This window comes from Spermophilus citellus (assembly GCF_964194105.1).
Source record: "Spermophilus citellus genome assembly, chromosome: 7".
Lineage (NCBI taxonomy): Eukaryota > Metazoa > Chordata > Mammalia > Rodentia > Sciuridae > Spermophilus > Spermophilus citellus.
Genome location: NC_138188.1, coordinates 7,374,110 through 7,386,513, shown reverse-complemented (window position 1 = coordinate 7,386,513; position 12,404 = coordinate 7,374,110).

Below are 12,404 nucleotides of genomic sequence, written 5' to 3'. Positions count from 1 at the left end.
TCTCTATGTTTTGTTTCCACTTGATGTAGCCCTAAGCAATGACTGGCGAGAAACACATTCATGGAAAGGGGTGGCTTCCCAAAATTACGAATCTCCAGAAATCTCAGCAAATATTTTTTTCACCCAAACTGGATGATACTTTCAGGTAATGATCAGTACACTAAGGCGACTTGGTTCCCCAAATTTCGTTCTTCTATGTTGAAGCGTTCGTTTCCAGTAACAGTTTGAATTTTAGGTTTCACTCTGTTTTCTCCTATATTGATAGATGTATTTGGAACTCTAAATCCAACACGGTTTGTGCTAGCTTCTTGAAACTTGACACAATAAAGTAGTTTCACGTTCTATCTCTATGTTTTGTTTCCTCTTGATGTAGCCCTAACAGTGACTGGCGAGAAACACTTTCATGCAAAGGGGTTGCCAGGCTTCCCAAATACACGAAACTCCAGAAATCTCAGCAAATATTTTTTCACCCAAACTGGATGATACTTTCAGGTAATGATCAGTACACTAAGGCGACTTGGTTCCCCAAATGTCGTTCTTCTATGTTGAAGCGTTCGTTTCCAGTAACAGTTTGAATTTTTAGGTTTCACTCTGTTTTCTCCTTTATACATAGATGTATTTGGAACTCTGAATCCAACACGGTTTGTGCTAGCTTCTTGAAACTTGACACAATAAAGTAGTTTCACGTTCTATCTCTATGTTTTGTTTCCTCTTGATGTAGCCCTAAGCAGTGACTGGCGAGAAACACTTTCATGGAAAGGGGTTGCCAGGCTTCCCAAAATTACGAATCTCTAGAAATCTCAGCAAATATTTTTTCACCCAAACTGGATGATACTTTCAGGTAATGATCAGTACACTAAGGCGACTTGGTTCCCCAAATGTCGTTCTTCTATGTTGAAGCGTTCGTTTCCAGTAACAGTTTGAATTTTTAGGTTTCACTCTGTTTTCTCCTATATTGATAGATATATTTGGAACTCTAAATCCAACACGGTTTGTGCTAGCTTCTTGAAACTTGACACAATAAAGTAGTTTCACGCTCTATCTATATGTTTTGTTTCCTCTTGATGTAGCCCTAAGCAGTGACTGGCGAGAAACACTTTCATGGAAAGTGGTTGCCAGGCTTCCCAAATATATGAATCTCCAGAAATCTCAGGAAATATTTTTTCACCCAAACTGGATGATACTTTCAGGTAATGATCAGTACACTAAGGCGACTTGGTTCCCCAAATTTCGTTTTTCTATGTTAAAGCGTTCGTTTCCAGTAACAGTTTGAATTTTTAGGTTTCACTCTGTTTTCTCCTATATTGATAGATGTATTTGGAAGTCTAAATTTAACACGGTTTGTGCTAGCTTCTTGAAACTTGACACAATAAAGTAGTTTCACGTTCTATCTCTATGTTTTGTTTCCTCTTGATGTAGCCCTAAGCAGTGACTGGCGAGAAACACTTTCATGGAAAGGGGTTGCCAGGCTTCCCAAAATTACAAATCTCCAGAAATCTCAGCAAATATTTTTTCACCCAAACTGGATGATACTTTCAGGTAATGATCACTACACTAACGCGACTTGGTTCCCATAATGTCGTTCTTCTATGTTGAAGCGTTCGTTTCCAGTAACAGTTTGAATTTTTAGGTTTCACTCTGTTTTCTCCTATATTGATAGATGCATTTGGAACTCTGAATCCAACAAGGTTTGTGCTAGGTTCTTGAAACTTGACACAATAAAGTAGTTTCACGTTCTATCTCTATGTTTTGTTTCCTCTTGATGTAGCCCTAACAGTGACTGGCGAGAAACACTTTCATGGAAAGGGGTTGCCAGGCTTCCCAAAATTACGAATCTCCAGAAATCTCAGGAAATATTTTTTCACCCAAACAGGATGATACTTTCAGGTAATGATCACTACACTAACGCGACTTGGTTCCCCAAATTTCGTTCCTCTATGTTGAAGCGTTCGTTTCCAGTAACAGTTTGAATTTTTAGGTTTCACTCTGTTTTCTCCTATATTGATAGATGTATTTGGAACTCTAAATCCAACACGGTTTGTGCTAGCTTCTTGAAACTTGACACAATAAAGTAGTTTCATGTTCTATCTCTATGATTTGTTTCCTCATGATGTAGCCCTAAGCAGTGACTGGCGAGAAACACTTTCATGGAAAGGGGTTGCCAGGCTTCCCAAAATTACGAATCTCCAGAAATCTCAGCAAATATTTTTTCACCCAAACAGGATGATACTTTCAGGTAATGATCAGTACACTAAGGCGACTTGGTTCCCCAAGTGTCGTTCTTCTATGTTGAAGCGTTCGTTTCCAGTAACAGTTTGAATTTTAAGGTTTCACTCTGTTTTCTCCTATATTGATAGATGTATTTGGAACTCTAAATCCAACACGGTTTGTGCTAGCTTCTTGAAACTTGACACAATAAAGTAGTTTCACGTTCTATCTCTATGTTTTGTTTCCTCTTGATGTAGCCCTAAGCAGTGACTGGCGAGAAACACTTTCATGGAAAGGGGTTGCCAGGCTTACCAAAATTACGAATCTCCAGAAATCTCAGCAAATATTTTTTCACCCAAACTGGATGATACTTTCAGGTAATGATCACTACAATAACGCGACTTGGTTCCCCAAATTTCGTTCTTCTATGTTGAAGCGTTCGTTTCCAGTAACAGTTTGAATTTTTAGGTTTCACTCTGTTTTCTCCTATATTGATAGATGTATTTGGAACTTTAAATCCAACACGGTTTGTGCTAGCTTCTTGAAACTTGACACAATAAAGTAGTTTCACGTTCTATCTCTATGTTTTGTTTCCTCTTGATGTAGCCCTAAGCAGTGACTGACGAGAAACACTTTCATGGAAAGGGGTTGCCAGGCTTCCCAAAATTACGAATCTCCAGAAATCTCAGGAAATATTTTTTCACCCAAACAGGATGATACTTTCAGGTAATGATCAGTACTCTAAGGCGACTTGGTTCCCCAAATTTCGTTTTTCTATGTTGAAGCGTTCGTTTCCAGTAACAGTTTGAATTTTTAGGTTTCACTCTGTTTTCTCCTTTATTGATAGATGTATTTGGAACTCTAAATCCAACACGGTTTGTGCTAGCTTCTTGAAACTTGACACAATAAAGTAGTTTCACGTTCTTTCTCTATGTTTTGTTTCCTCTTGATGTAGCCCTAACAGTGACTGGCGAGAAACACTTTCATGGAAAGGGGTTGCCAGGCTTCCCAAATATACGAATCTCCAGAAATCTCAGCAAATATTTTTTCACCCAAACTGGATGATACTTTCAGGTAATGATCAGTACACTAAGGCGACTTGGTTCCTCAAATGTCATTCTTCTATGTTGAAGCGTTCGTTTCCAGTAACAGTTTGAAATTTTAGGTTTCACTCTGTTTTCTCCTATATTGATAGATGTATTTGGAACTCTAAATCCAACACGGTTTGTGCTAGCTTCTTGAAACTTGACACAATAAAGTAGTTTCACGTTCTATCTCTATGTTTTGTTTCCTCTTGATGTAGCCCTAAGCAGTGACTGGCGAGAAACACTTTCATGGAAAGGGGTTGCCAGGCTTCCCAAAATTACGAATCTCCAGAAATCTCAGCAAATATTTTTTCACCCAAACTGGATGATACTTTCAGGTAATGATCAGTACACTAAGGCGACTTGGTTCCCCAAATGTCGTTCTTCTATGTTGAAGCGTTCATTTCCAGTAACAGTTTGAATTTTTAGGTTTCACTCTGTTTTCTCCTATATTGATAGATGTATTTGGAAGTCTAAATCCAACACGGTTTGTGCTAGCTTCTTGAAGCTTGACACAATAAAGTAGTTTCACGTTCTATCTCTATGTTTTGTTTCCTCTTGATGTAGCCCTAACAGTGACTGGCGAGAAACACTTTCATGGAAAGGGGTTGCCAGGCTTCCCAAATATACGAATCTCCCGAAATCTCAGCAAATATTTTTTCACCCAAACTGGATGATACTTTCAGGTAATGATCAGTACACTAAGGCGACTTGGTTCCCCAAATGTCGTTCTTCTATGTTGAAGCGTTCGTTTCCAGTAACAGTTTGAATTTTTAGGTTTCACTCTGTTTTCTCCTTTATTGATAGATGTATTTGGAATTCTGAATCCAACACGGTTTGTGCTAGCTTCTTGAAACTTGACACAATAAAGTAGTTTCACGTTCTATCTCTATGTTTTGTTTCCTCTTGATGTAGCCCTAACAGTGACTGGCGAGAAACACTTTCATGGAAAGGGGTTGCCAGGCTTCCCAAATATACGAAACTCCAGAAATCTCAGCAAATATTTTTTCACCCAAACTGGATGATACTTTCAGGTAATGATCAGTACACTAAGGCGACTTGGTTCCCCAAATGTCGTTCTTCTATGTTGAAGCGTTCGTTTCCAGTAACAGTTTGAATTTTTAGGTTTCACTCTGTTTTCTCCTATTTTGATAGATGTATTTGGAACTCTAAATCCAACACGGTTTGTGCTAGCTTCTTGAAACTTGACACAATAAAGTAGTTTCATGTTCTATCTCTATGTTTTGTTTCCTCTTCATGTAGCCCTAACAGTGACTGGCGAGAAACACTTTCATGGAAAGGGGTTGCCAGGCTTCCCAAATATACGAATTTCCAGAAATCTCAGCAAATATTTTTTCACCCAAACTGGATGATACTTTCAGGTAATAATCACTACACTAACGCAACTTGGTTCCCCAAATTTCGTTCTTCTTTGTTGAAGCGTTCGTTTCCAGTAACAGTTTGAATTTTTAGGTTTCACTCTGTTTTCTCCTATATTGATAGATGTATTTGGAACTCTAAATCCAACACGGTTTGTGCTAGCTTCTTGAAACTTGACACAATAAAGTAGTTTCACGTTCTATCTCTATGTTTTGTTTCCTCTTGATGTAGACCTAAGCAGTTACTGGCGAGAAACACTTTCATGGAAAGGGGTGGCTTCCCAAAATTACGAATCTCCAGAAATCTCAGCAAATATTTTTTCACCCAAACTGGATGATACTTTCAGGTAATGATCAGTACACTAAGGCGACTTGGTTCCCCAAATTTCGTTCTTCTATGTTGAAGCGTTCGTTTCCAGTAACAGTTTGAATTTTAGGTTTCACTCTGTTTTCTCCTATATTGATAGATGTATTTGGAACTCTGAATCCAACAAGGTTTGTGCTAGGTTCTTGAAACTTGACACAATAAAGTAGTTTCACGTTCTATCTATATGTTTTGTTTCCTCTTGATGTAGCCCTAACAGTGACTGGCGAGAAACACTTTCATGCAAAGGGGTTGCCAGGCTTCCCAAATATATGAATCTCCAGAAATCTCAGGAAGTATTTTTTCACCCAAAGAGGATGATACTTTCAGGTAATGATCAGTACAGTAAGGCGACTTGGTTCCCCAAATTTCGTTTTTCTATGTTAAAGCGTTCGTTTCCAGTAACAGTTTGAATTTTTAGGTTTCACTCTGTTTTCTCCTATATTGATAGATGTATTTGGAAGTCTAAATCCAACACGGTTTGTTCTAGCTTCTTGAAACTTGACACAATAAAGTAGTTTCACGTTCTATCTCTATGTTTTGTTTCCTCTTGATGTAGCCCTAAGCAGTGAATGGCGAGAAACACTTTCATGGAAAGGGGTTGCCAGGCTTCCCAAAATTACGAATCTCCAGAAATCTCAGCAAATATTTTTTCACCCAAACTGGATGGTACTTTCAGGTAATGATCAGTATACTAAGGCGACTTGGTTCCCCAAATGCCGTTCTTCTATGTTGAAGCGTTCGTTTCCAGTAACAGTTTGAATTTTTAGGTTTCACTCTGTTTTCTCCTATATTGATAGATGTATTTGGAACTCTAAATCCAACACGGTTTGTGCTAGCTTCTTGAAACTTGACACAATAAAGTAGTTTCACGTTCTATCTCTGTTTTGTTTCCACTTGATGTAGCCCTAAGCAGTGACTGGCGAGAAACACATTCATTGAAAGGGGTGGCTTCCCAAAATTACAAATCTCCAGAAATCTCAGCAAATATTTTTTCACCCAAACTGGATGATACTTTCAGGTAATGATCAGTACACTAAGGCGACTTGGTTCCCCAAATTTCGTTCTTCTATGTTGAAGCGTTCGTTTCCAGTAACAGTTTGAATTTTTAGGTTTCACTCTGTTTTCTCCTATATTGATAGATGTATTTGGAACTCCAAATCCAACACGGTTTGTGCTAGCTTCTTGAAACTTGACACAATAAATTGTTTCACGTTCTATCTCTATGTTTTGTTTCCTCTTGATGTAGCCCTAAGCAGTGACTTTCGAGAAACACTTTCATGGAAAGGGGTTGCCAGGCTTCCCAAAATTACGAATCTCCAGAAATCTCAGCAAATATTTTTTCACCCAAACTGGATGATACTTTCAGGTAATGATCAGTACACTAAGGCGACTTGGTTCCCCAAATTTCGTTCTTCTATGTTGAAGCGTTCATTTCCAGTAACAGTTTGAATTTTTAGGTTTCACTCGGTTTTCTCCTTTATTGATAGATGTATTTGGAAATCTGAATCCAACACGGTTTGTGCTAGCTTCTTGAAACTTGACACAATAAAGTAGTTTCACGTTCTATCTCTATGTTTTGTTTCCTCTTGATGTAGCCCTAAGCAGTGACTGACGAGAAACACTTTCATGGAAAGGGGTTGCCAGGCTTCCCAAAATTACGAATCTCCAGAAATCTCAGGAAATATTTTTTCACCCAAACAGGATGATACTTTCAGGTAATGATCAGTACACTAAGGCGACTTGGTTCCCCAAATTTCGTTTTTCTATGTTGAAGCGTTCGTTTCCAGTAACAGTTTGAATTTTTAGGTTTCACTCTGTTTTCTCCTTTATTGATAGATGTATTTGGAACTCTGAATCCAACACGGTTTGTGCTAGCTTCTTGAAACTTGACACAATAAAGTAGTTTCACGTTCTATCTCTATGTTTTGTTTCCTCTTGATGTAGCCCTAAGCAGTGACTGACGAGAAACACTTTCATGGAAAGGGGTTGCCAGGCTTCCCAAAATTATGAATCTCCAGAAATCTCAGGAAATATTTTTTCACCCAAACAGGATGATACTTTCAGGTAATGATCAGTACACTAAGGCGACTTGGTTCCCCAAATTTCGTTTTCTATGTTGAAGCGTTCGTTTCCAGTAACAGTTTGAATTTTTAGGTTTCACTCTGTTTTCTCCTATATTGATAGATGTATTTGGAACTCTAAATCCAACACGGTTTGTGCTAGCTTCTTGAAACTTGACACAATAAAGTAGTTTCACGTTCTATCTCTATGTTTTGTTTCCTCTTGATGTAGCCCTAAGCAGTGACTGGCGAGAAACACTTTCATGGAAAGTGGTGGCTTCCCAAAATTACGAATCTCCAGAAATCTCAGCAAATATTTTTTCACCCAACTGGATGATACTTTCAGGTAATGATCAGTACACTAAGGCGACTTGGTTCCCCAAATTTCGTTCTTCTATGTTGAAGCATTCGTTTCCAGTAACAGTTTGAATTTTAGGTTTCACTCTGTTTTCTCCTATATTGATAGATGTATTTGGAACTCTAAATCCAACACGGTTTGTGCTAGCTTCTTGAAACTTGACACAATAAAGTAGTTTCACGTTCTATCTCTATGTTTTGTTTCCTCTTGATGTAGCCCTAAGCAGTGACTGACGAGAAACACTTTCATGGAAAGGGGTTGCCAGGCTTCCCAAAATTACGAATCTCCAGAAATCTCAGGAAATATTTTTTCACCCAAACAGGATGATACTTTCAGGTAATGATCAGTACACTAAGGCGACTTGGTTCCCCAAATTTCGTTTTTCTATGTTGAAGCGTTCGTTTCCAGTAACAGTTTGAATTTTTAGGTTTCACTCTGTTTTCTCCTATATTGATAGATGTATTTGGAACTCTAAATCCAACACGGTTTGTGCTAGCTTCTTGAAACTTGACACAATAAAGTAGTTTCACGTTCTATCTCTATGTTTTGTTTCCTCTTGATGTAGCCCTAACAGTGACTGGCGAGAAACACTTTCATGGAAAGGGGTTGCCAGGCTTCCCAAATATACGAATCTCCAGAAATCTCAGCAAATATTTTTTCACCCAAACTGGATGATACTTTCAGGTAATGATCAGTACTCTAAAGCGACTTGGTTCCCCAAATTTCGTTCTTCTATGTTGAAGCGTTCGTTTCCAGTAACAGTTTGAATTTTTAGGTTTCACTCTGTTTTCTCCTTTATTGATAGATGTATTTGGAACTCTAAATCCAACACGGTTTGTGCTAGCTTCTTGAAACTTGACACAATAAAGTAGTTTCACGTTCTTTCTCTATGTTTTGTTTCCTCTTGATGTAGCCCTAACAGTGACTGGCGAGAAACACTTTCATGGAAAGGGGTTGCCAGGCTTCCCAAATATACGAATCTCCAGAAATCTCAGCAAATATTTTTTCACCCAAACTGGATGATACTTTCAGGTAATGATCAGTACACTAAGGCGACTTGGTGCCTCAAATGTCGTTCTTCTATGTTGAAGCGTTCGTTTCCAGTAACAGTTTGAATTTTTAGGTTTCACTCTGTTTTCTCCTATATTGATAGATGTATTTGGAACTCTAAATCCAACACGGTTTGTGCTAGCTTCTTGAAACTTGACACAATAAAGTAGTTTCACGTTCTATCTCTATGTTTTGTTTCCTCTTGATGTAGCCCTAACAGTGACTGGCGAGAAACACTTTCATGGAAAGGGGTTGCCAGGCTTCCCAAATATACGAATCTCCAGAAATCTCAGCAAATAATTTTTCACCCAAACTGGATGATACTTTCAGGTAATGTTCAGTACACTAAGGCGACTTGGTTCCCCAAATGTCGTTCTTCTATGTTGAAGCATTCGTTTCCAGTAACAGTTTGAATTTTTAGGTTTCACTCTGTTTTCTCCTATATTGATAGATGTATTTGGAACTCTAAATCCAACACGGTTTGTGCTAGCTTCTTGAAACTTGACACAATAAAGTAGTTTCACGTTCTATCTCTATGTTTTGTTTCCACTTGATGTAGCCCTAAGCAGTGACTGGCGAGAAACACATTCATTGAAAGGGGTGGCTTCCCAAAATTACGAATCTCCAGAAATCTCAGCAAATATTTTTTCACCCAAACTGGATGATACTTTCAGGTAATGATCAGTACACTAAGGAGACTTGGTTCCCCAAATTTCGTTCTTATATGTTGAAGCGTTCGTTTCCAGTAACAGTTTGAATTTTAGGTTTCACTCTGTTTTCTCCTATATTGATAGATGTATTTGGAACTCTGAATCCAACAAGGTTTCTGCTAGGTTCTTGAAACTTGACACAATAAAGTAGTTTCACGTTCTATCTCTGTTTTGTTTCCACTTGATGTAGCCCTAAGCAGTGACTGGCGAGAAACACATTCATTGAAAGGGGTGGCTTCCCAAAATTACGAATCTTCAGAAATCTCAGCAAATATTTTTTCACCCAAACTGGATGATACTTTCAGGTAATGATCAGTACACTAAGGCGACTTGGTTCCCCAAATGTCGTTCTTCTATGTTGAAGCGTTCGTTTCCAGTAACAGTTTGAATTTTAGGTTTCACTCTGTTTTCTCCTATATTGATAGATGTATTTGGAACTCTGAATCCAACAAGGTTTCTGCTCGGTTCTTGAAACTTGACACAATAAAGTAGTTTCATGTTCTATCTCTATGTTTTGTTTCCTCTTGACGTAGCCCTAACAGTGACTGGCGAGAAACACTTTCATGGAAAGGGGTTGCCAGGCTTCCCAAATATACGAATCTCCAGAAATCTCAGCAAATATTTTTTCACCCAAACTGGATGATACTTTCAGGTAATGATCAGTACACTAAGGCGACTTGGTTCCCCAAATTTCGTTCTTCTATGTTGAAGCGTTCGTTTCCAGTAACAGTTTGAATTTTTAGGTTTCACTCTGTTTTCTCCTATATTGATAGATGTATTTGGAAGTCTAAATCCAACACGGTTTGTGCTAGCTTCTTGAAACTTGACACAATAAAGTAGTTTCACGTTCTATCTCTATGTTTTGTTTCCTCTTGATGTAGCCCTAAGCAGTGACTGGCGAGAAACACTTTCATGGAAAGGGGTTGCCAGGCTTCCCAAAATTACGAATCTCCAGAAATCTCAGCAAATATTTTTTCACCCAAACTGGATGATACTTTCAGGTAATGATCAGTACACTAAGGCGACTTGGTTCCCCAAATGCTGTTCTTCTATGTTGAAGCGTTCGTTTCCAGTAACAGTTTGAATTTTTAGGTTTCACTCTGTTTTCTCCTATATTGATAGATGTATTTGGAACTCTAAATCCAACACGGTTTGTGCTAGCCTCTTGAAACTTGACACAATAAAGTAGTTTCACGTTCTGTCTCTATGTTTTGTTTCCTCTTGATGTAGCCCAAACAGTGACTGGCAAGAAACACTTTCATGGAAAGGGGTTGCCAGGCTTCCAAAATATACGAATCTCCAGAAATCTCAGCAAATATTTTTTCACCCAAACTGGATGATACATTCAGGTAATGATCAGTACACTAAGGCGACTTGGTTCCCCAAATGTCGTTCTTCTATGTTGAAGCGTTCGTTTCCAGTAACAGTTTGAATTTTTAGGTTTCACTCTGTTTTCTCCTATATTGATAGATGTATTTGGAACTCTAAATCCAACACGGTTTGTGCTAGCTTCTTGAAACTTGACACAATAAAGTAGTTTCATGTTCTATCTCTATGTTTTGTTTCCACTTGATGTAGCCCTAAGCAATGACTGGCGAGAAACACATTCATGGAAAGGGGTGGCTTCCCAAAATTACGAATCTCCAGAAATCTCAGCAAATATTTTTTTCACCCAAACTGGATGATACTTTCAGGTAATGATCAGTACACTAAGGCGACTTGGTTCCCCAAATTTCGTTCTTCTATGTTGAAGCGTTCGTTTCCAGTAACAGTTTGAATTTTAGGTTTCACTCTGTTTTCTCCTATATTGATAGATGTATTTGGAACTCTAAATCCAACACGGTTTGTGCTAGCTTCTTGAAACTTGACACAATAAAGTAGTTTCACGTTCTATCTCTATGTTTTGTTTCCTCTTGATGTAGCCCTAACAGTGACTGGCGAGAAACACTTTCATGGAAAGGGGTTGCCAGGCTTCCCAAATACACGAAACTCCAGAAATCTCAGCAAATATTTTTTCACCCAAACTGGATGATACTTTCAGGTAATGATCAGTACACTAAGGCGACTTGGTTCCCCAAATGTCGTTCTTCTATGTTGAAGCGTTCGTTTCCAGTAACAGTTTGAATTTTTAGGTTTCACTCTGTTTTCTCCTTTATACATAGATGTATTTGGAACTCTGAATCCAACACGGTTTGTGCTAGCTTCTTGAAACTTGACACAATAAAGTAGTTTCACGTTCTATCTCTATGTTTTGTTTCCTCTTGATGTAGCCCTAAGCAGTGACTGGCGAGAAACACTTTCATGGAAAGGGGTTGCCAGGCTTCCCAAAATTACGAATCTCTAGAAATCTCAGCAAATATTTTTTCACCCAAACTGGATGATACTTTCAGGTAATGATCAGTACACTAAGGCGACTTGGTTCCCCAAATGTCGTTCTTCTATGTTGAAGCGTTCGTTTCCAGTAACAGTTTGAATTTTTAGGTTTCACTCTGTTTTCTCCTATATTGATAGATATATTTGGAACTCTAAATCCAACACGGTTTGTGCTAGCTTCTTGAAACTTGACACAATAAAGTAGTTTCACGCTCTATCTATATGTTTTGTTTCCTCTTGATGTAGCCCTAACAGTGACTGGCGAGAAACACTTTCATGGAAAGTGGTTGCCAGGCTTCCCAAATATATGAATCTCCAGAAATCTCAGGAAATATTTTTTCACCCAAACTGGATGATACTTTCAGGTAATGATCAGTACACTAAGGCGACTTGGTTCCCCAAATTTCGTTTTTCTATGTTAAAGCGTTCGTTTCCAGTAACAGTTTGAATTTTTAGGTTTCACTCTGTTTTCTCCTATATTGATAGATGTATTTGGAAGTCTAAATTTAACACGGTTTGTGCTAGCTTCTTGAAACTTGACACAATAAAGTAGTTTCACGTTCTATCTCTATGTTTTGTTTCCTCTTGATGTAGCCCTAAGCAGTGACTGGCGAGAAACACTTTCATGGAAAGGGGTTGCCAGGCTTCCCAAAATTACAAATCTCCAGAAATCTCAGCAAATATTTTTTCACCCAAACTGGATGATACTTTCAGGTAATGATCACTACACTAACGCGACTTGGTTCCCATAATGTCGTTCTTCTATGTTGAAGCGTTCGTTTCCAGTAACAGTTTGAATTTTTAGGTTTCACTC